A 7,033-nucleotide genomic window follows, 5' to 3' on the forward strand; every position below is an offset into this window, starting at 1 on the left:
ATTCAACATCCCTGGGGTGTTCAAAAAATGTGTAGATATGGCATTTCAGAATATAGTTTAGTGCTTATGGTAGTTCTGGGTTGACAGTTGGACTAGATGATCTTAGAGGTATTTTCCAACCTTAACGATTCTATGATTGAACGCTGATCCATTTCCCAAGAGCAGTCTCTAGGCAGAGCTCTCTACCTGAGGAGAAGGTGCTGGCTGAGCCCTGCAAACCAGAGGGTCGGTATGAGCAGACGCTGGTACAAAGGTTCACCTGGCTGGAGGATCAAGGCTTTAGTCATCTGCATAAAAATCTTGTCATGCTGTTGTATTAAAAGGGAACCCTGCTCTTGCTTTGTCTCATATCTCCCACCTTCAAAATCCCAATGTCATTCTAGAGGATTTTGTCTCCACTGACCCTCAAAATGTAGAGCACAAACACAAGCCACGCATGCTATGGCAAATGAAAGACTTTTGTGAAAATCCTTTCTGTCTCCCTTCAGTAGAGCATTTCAAGCACTCTGCTGCAGTGATGCCAGTGCTAACCAGCAGCCTGGCAGGGGTAGCCATTGAGCCCAGCAGCTGCTGTACGGTCACTGCAAAGCCAGCCGTGGAATTTCAGTGCTACACAAAGGTTGTAGCTGTACTTTAGCCATAGGCTTTCTGAAAACTTTGTGCACCTGCAAAGGGTTGTGACTGTTAATTTTTCCTCTTGAGCAGGCTGGCACAGATACGTGGATACCGTTGCTGTGACGAGGCTGGGGGGCCAGCTGACCTGAAGCAGCAGGTCCATAGAAGCAGCCTAGACAGACAGGGGTTAGTTTTGCTCCCCACAGGTTCAGGGGAGCAAGCACCATGGTGTCCTTTTCACAGGAGACCCTTCACAAGCTCCATTGCCAGTCTCTTCCCCCCAGCAAAGACTTCCACCTCTTCACCGTCACCAGCACAAGAGGTAAGGAGGCAGGATGAGTCCGGCTGGAGGTGGCATCCCAAGCATTCATAGATGCTGACACCAGCAAGGTAAAAAGTGTTTATTGCACCGTTATGCTTCTGGAAAGGAATATCTCTGTAGGTGCCAAAACTGCACAACACACTGGAAATCTGTCAAATAGCCTTATAGTAACGCAAAAAGATGTTTTGAAAAGTGATGTCATTTAAATCCTTTAATTTGTATTGAATGCTCTTTCCTGCCTGCTGAGCAGTATTCTGGTGGTAAACATTTCTCCAGAGAAAGCTACCTGTTCTGTGTAGCCATGTCCCAGGGTCATCTTTTGCTATAGGATGTATAGGGGAGTATAGAATGCTATAGGATGTATAGGATGTAAGGAGAGCCTTTCAGCTCAAACCTACCCTCCTTGTTCTGTCGTTTCAGCCACTACCCATGTGATATCTTTTTGGGGAGCAGGAGCTTGCTCAGTCTTCCTTCTCTTTTTGCCTTGATCTACTCCCACCTTCCAGCTTCAAAGTCGTTACTGAGCAAAGGCCAACAGCTTTTTGGGTGTCCCAAGGGAGGTGTGGGTTTCCCCTGGGTCTCTGGGACAAGCCTTGCCTGACACACTCGAGGACAGTGACTGACTTTCACAGAACCATGACCTGATGTGGATTGTGGTTTTCTCATGACTGACTTAAAAAACAATTAGTGGTTTCCATCAAAGTCTCCAGTTAAGAATGCTCTTGCTACGCCACAAACATGGTGCTTGCATTTTGTGCTATCACATTTTATCCTGTTTTTTTTTAACTCCAGGTACCACTAGCTGACTCCTGCCTTGGTCATTAGTGGAACCACTGTGTAAAGTCAAAACCCAAATCCAGTTAGTAACCTGTCTCCACTGTGGTTCTGATTTCATCCTGCATTTTTTGTGTTTCTCTTTCTTGCCATCTCTTCCACCTAGCTCACACTTCTTGAATTAATTTCCAGCTCCTTTAGTTCATCTAATAATTTCCTTTTAGCATGAAATCAAACACTTCATTAAACTTCAGATGAGGTGCGCCCCATTTACTACATTTCTTCTTGGCCAAAATAAGTTAAATTCCATTATTTTTTTCATGTTGTTGATTTCTGTAGGTGATGTGGATTACTTGAAGGATTTCCTTCTGACCTAGCGAAGAGAAGGTTTTCCCAAAGGAGGTGAAGAAATTCCACACGGAATTTTTGCTGGATCAGCAGTTACAGAGCAAGTATTGCACTAGAATACCTAAATTGTTAGAAGCCAGCTCAGCTGTAGAGAGTGAGATGGTTTTGTACTCTATGGTTAAACCTTTTTCAAACTTGTGATTTTTTTTCTCTACATCTAGGGATTTCATTTGATTTATGAAATCATACTAAATTTTCATAACTCTCTCCCCTTTCAGTTTATATTGTGAGAGATGCTTGCATATAGTTTGGAGCTCCAGATTATCTTTTTTGTGTAATCAAAATGTAAAAAATTATCACGTTCACCTATGAAGTTTCTCTTTCAGTGAAAAGGTCAACAAGGAGAGGGCATGGAATATAATCATACAAGAGAGTTATTTAATTTCATTCTTTCTTTTAGGACTAAATTGCTTTCTAGAATTGCCTTTTTGTTCTTCTTAGTATGTGGTAATGACTGTAATGAATAGAGTAATAAACCTGTTGCCTAACACTGTAGCTGTGGGAAAATCACAAGTCATTGGAAGTATGTCTTAAATACCCAATGAATACATTTCTACCTGAGTAGCACATTTCAAAGTCTTTTCTTCTTAGGTGTTTGACCTTTAAATAAGGAACTTACTTACAAGTTTTCAATACACAATGGAATTTAATGTTTGTATTGCAGGATAGTGTTACAAAGTAAGAAAACAACACTGAGTCTCTTCAGAAGTGGAAACATTTGCATTCTTCATTTGACAGCCCTAAGCTAATCCCCTTTAATATTCCCTTTTTAATTGTTTGGAGTTTTGCCCTGTGTGGAGGAGGACTAAATTACATCTCTCAGGTATTTGATTTCATTGCCATGGACTGCCTTAAGTTGTGGCTTTTCAGGGGAGGGGACGCAGAACACCCGGCTCTGAACTGAGTCATTGCTGTCACCAGAACGAGTCCTGTCCCCTTGGCAGCAGCTGCAGGGGTGGCAGAGGGACAGCCCCTTGGCGAAAGGGCAGGGGAGCTGGGAGCCAGGGAGGGCTGGGGCTGTACTCTCACCAGTGGGTCCATAGGGGATGAAGAAGTCGGAGAAGAAGCCAGGAAATCGAGTTGGGGGGTTGGGGCTGGCTCTGAGTACAGGCAGCCAAACCCCTCGGGGCAGGGAGGGAGGAGGCCGCAGAGCCTTCTGGTACACCTCAACACATCCTCTCTCCATCAGTAGCGTCCTCACATCTCTTTGCTGTTCTCTTCTGCTCCATGAAGAAGAAAAGCAATGCTCTCCTCTCCTTTTATACCACTGAAAAATGGCTGTGGTCGCTGCGGACCTGCTTTGCTGCTTGAAGGCTGTCACAGGGCTGCCTGATCAACGTGAGCGGGGAGCTGTGGGGTCCCCAGCAGGAGCAGCCTGGTAGGTGCTCTCCACTCCACCTCTGTGTCAGTGCTTCAGAAAAGTTTTGAACCACGGTCATCCCCTACCTCTCTGCAATTCAAGGTACAGCCAAGCATCCAGCCTGTTGTCAGCTCATCCTTCCTCTTTCTCAGCAGTGTTTACAGCAAAGGCCCAGTCTGTTGTCTCCTCTTCAGTCCCAACATCTCCCAATGCTGAAGTATTGACATATCCCTCACCCAATTTTATTGCATTGATGATCACATTTTAAAATAATCTGGTTATGTGTGGAGCATTTTGTGTTTATTCCCTGGGTTTTTTTGTTTTCTTATACCGCAGAGGATGAAGAACGTCTTTGGCAACAACATGCTGGAGTACACAGTTAATTGATGTCAGGGGCATTACGATGTACTCCTCTGAATGATAGGGAACATAATGATACACAGAGTCATTTCTAGATGCTGATGACCTTCAGCAGCTGTCCAAAACATGCAAGGAGTTCCAGCAGGTAACGTCAGATATCTGGGATCGGACTGTTTACAAGGGTGTGTAGCGACAGGACGAGGGGAAATGGTTTTAAACTAGAGTGGGGTAGATTTAGTTTAGGTATCAGGAAGAAGTTATTTACTCTGAGGGTGGTGAAACACTGGCACAGGTTGCCCAGAGAGGTGGTGGAGGCTCCACCCCTGGAGACATTCAAGGTCAGGCCTGATGGGGCTCTGAGCAGCCTGATCTAGTTAAAAGTGTCCCTGCTCACTGCAGGGGGTTGGACTTGATGGCGTTTAAAGGTCCCTTCCTGCCCAACGCATTCTATGAGTCTGTATCAGTGCTCGGGTTCAGTTAAGAAACAGTATGAGGCAGAACTTCACCTCAGTCTCATTCAGACTATCGGCATTTCTGTGGTAACCAGAGCTGGAAAGCAGCGCAATGCACCCAGAGACCTGGGCACACGTCAGTAGAAAAAGGCCAGCTCCATCATGCTGTGGATAATCTAAACCCCTTGTCTGGCCAGCTGGATCCTTCTAGCGTTACTTTTGTCTCAGTTCACAAGAGCTGGCAATTTTGATCCTGATTTAAAAAAAAATAAACATAAAACTAAATGAAATCCTGCAAGTTTTATGCAGAATATTCATGTTTGACTTTAGCATAAATAAACATTTTTAAAGAGCCAAAATAAAGAGCTTCCCACTTCTGCCTCGTATTGTATCTCTTGCCTTCTGAACATGCTGGGAGGCAATTACGGATCCTCCATGGACCACGAGTCAATGCACCATTTTTGTGCCAGCATCTAAAACCCCTCTGAAGTTAGTCTTTACCCTTTACTATTTATTTTTTCTAAGGAAGGCTGCTAATTGGAATTGGGCAAAGAACCCTGTATCACAGCTGTGGTATGACATCTCCTGTGTTTGTGTCAGTCTGAGTCAAAATACTGTAATATTTGTATATGTAACAGGAATGAACCTCTCATAATACATACATAGCTGTAGGTGAGATATGCAAATGGACATGGTCAGGAGATCAGGATGTGACCTAATGAAGTGTAAATCCCCAATATATTTGGAAAATATTTCCTCTTTAGTTGTGCAGTAGTGGTTTGGGAGAGAGTTAAACTGTTAACGAGATAAACCAGCTCTTGGTAAGAAGATGATGACATTTTCCATCTTCAAGCAGAGCTTCAATGAGAAGCCCAAGCAGATACAGAGAAGGTAGAGTGCGTTCTTTTAAGTCACTTGGAAATTACCAGATAAGACTTAAGAGGTTTCCCATGTTTCACATGTTCTTTCAACGGAAACAGTTATATATAAATAGCTTCAGAATTTTAAGTTTCTCCTCTCATCATTTAAGATACAAACAGCACCACCAACTCACAAGTCACACTTCCTGCTAACATTCTATATTCCACGAGGTTTTGGGGGGGAAGTACTAAATGAGTTTTGGTGGGTTTTCTTCCTTCTTTAAGCGCATTTTATTTTGATGTTCAGTATAATTTTGGGCATAGTCGGTGATTCTTATCATGATAACATTTCATGCCTTGGGTTGGGCCATTCAGGACTAACATGGCAAACAGAGGCTTGCACAGAACCTGCCCACAGAAGGAGGAGCAGCGTGAGCTAAACACGGCTGCTGCAATGAGCCATCGACCTCCACAGACCTCCTGAAAACAACTTGCAGCCATTCGATTTGAAGTGAAAAGAAGCAGCAGAATGTGTTTAAAAATTGCATGTGAAGTTGTCAGTACAATGTTCTGGAGTTGGGTAAGCTTCTCTTTAAAACTGCGACATGCATGAATGCAGCATTTTTTTACTGATTAGTTATGTTCCACATCAGTTTCCTGTAACGCGTGACAGAATGGAGCCCAATTCCAGTCTGACAGGGTGGTTTCCATATCGCCAAACATCAGTGACCTCATGACTCAGTAAGAAACTGGGCAACAGAAATTCAGTGAAGCTATCGGGTTGGTGAAATTTTCTATTAAATTTAGTTCATCATACCTAAAAGTGAGAAAACAGATGGCACCAAAGTCAGCTGCCATGTAACCAGACCTGATTCCCATTCCGCAAGGGATGCTCTATCTATATTCAGCAAAGATGAATTTGCAAAACAAAGTGACTATTGTGGAGGTAAAGCTCTCGTGCCACGCTGAGTTTGCACAAAAGCCAGGCGGGGAGTCTGTATTCATTCATTTGGTGTCACGGGAGAAGCATAAAAGAGCGAGCCAGCATGGGGCAGCTGCTCCGAAGGGAGTAGGTTCAGGCCCTGTTGCATCCCTGCGCCAGAGAAATTGGGGCACTGGCTTTGAAATGCTCAGGTCCTGCTGGTGCTGGTACCACTTCATGTAGGGGAGGAACAGATGCCAGTACCCAGTAAGAGAAGTTGTCCCAAGAGCTGCCCGAGTGGCGCGGTGAAGCCATCAGGCAGCAGGGCTCGGGGGATGCAGCTCGGGATGCAGCCATAGTGCAGATGCTTGAGTAAGTGTACTCTCCGCATCCTCAAGATTCCTTCCTCAAGATTCCTTCCATGTGAACACAGAAGCCGAAAGCCAGGCCCTCTGACCTCCTGTGCAGGAGGCTGCTTTCACAAGAAAGCAAAAACAGGTAAACAGGCCAGAGGAATCCCCGCCAGTGAGGACATGGCAGCTCAACCTGACAGACAAGGATGTTTAAACCGTGACAGTTTTTACTGAGTTGAGGTTTGACGTCCACTCTCTGGTAACTAAAAGATATGGAAAATAAGAAGCCCCCAAATGAAAAATTACTGCTAACTAAACTGTGTTTAGTTAATTACCTGTAGTGCTCTCAAGAGGTGCTCATAGCCTGGGCACTCAGGTGAAGGTGTGGGCTTAGCCTGAGAAAGACCGTTGGCCAGGACAGGGAACTGCTTGAGAGAGTCCACCGCAGAGCCACAAAGATGATGGAGGGAGTGGAACATCTCCCTTATGAAGAAAGGCTGAAGGAGCTGGGTCTCTTTAGCTTGGAGAAGAGGAGGCTGAGAGGTGACCTCATAAATGTTTATAAATATGTCAAGAGGGAGTGTCAGGAGGACGGAGCCAGGCTCTT

The sequence above is a fragment of the Apaloderma vittatum genome, unplaced genomic scaffold, assembly GCF_000703405.1.
Source record: "Apaloderma vittatum isolate BGI_N311 unplaced genomic scaffold, ASM70340v1 scaffold1081, whole genome shotgun sequence".
In the NCBI taxonomy this organism is placed as follows: Eukaryota; Metazoa; Chordata; class Aves; order Trogoniformes; family Trogonidae; genus Apaloderma; species Apaloderma vittatum.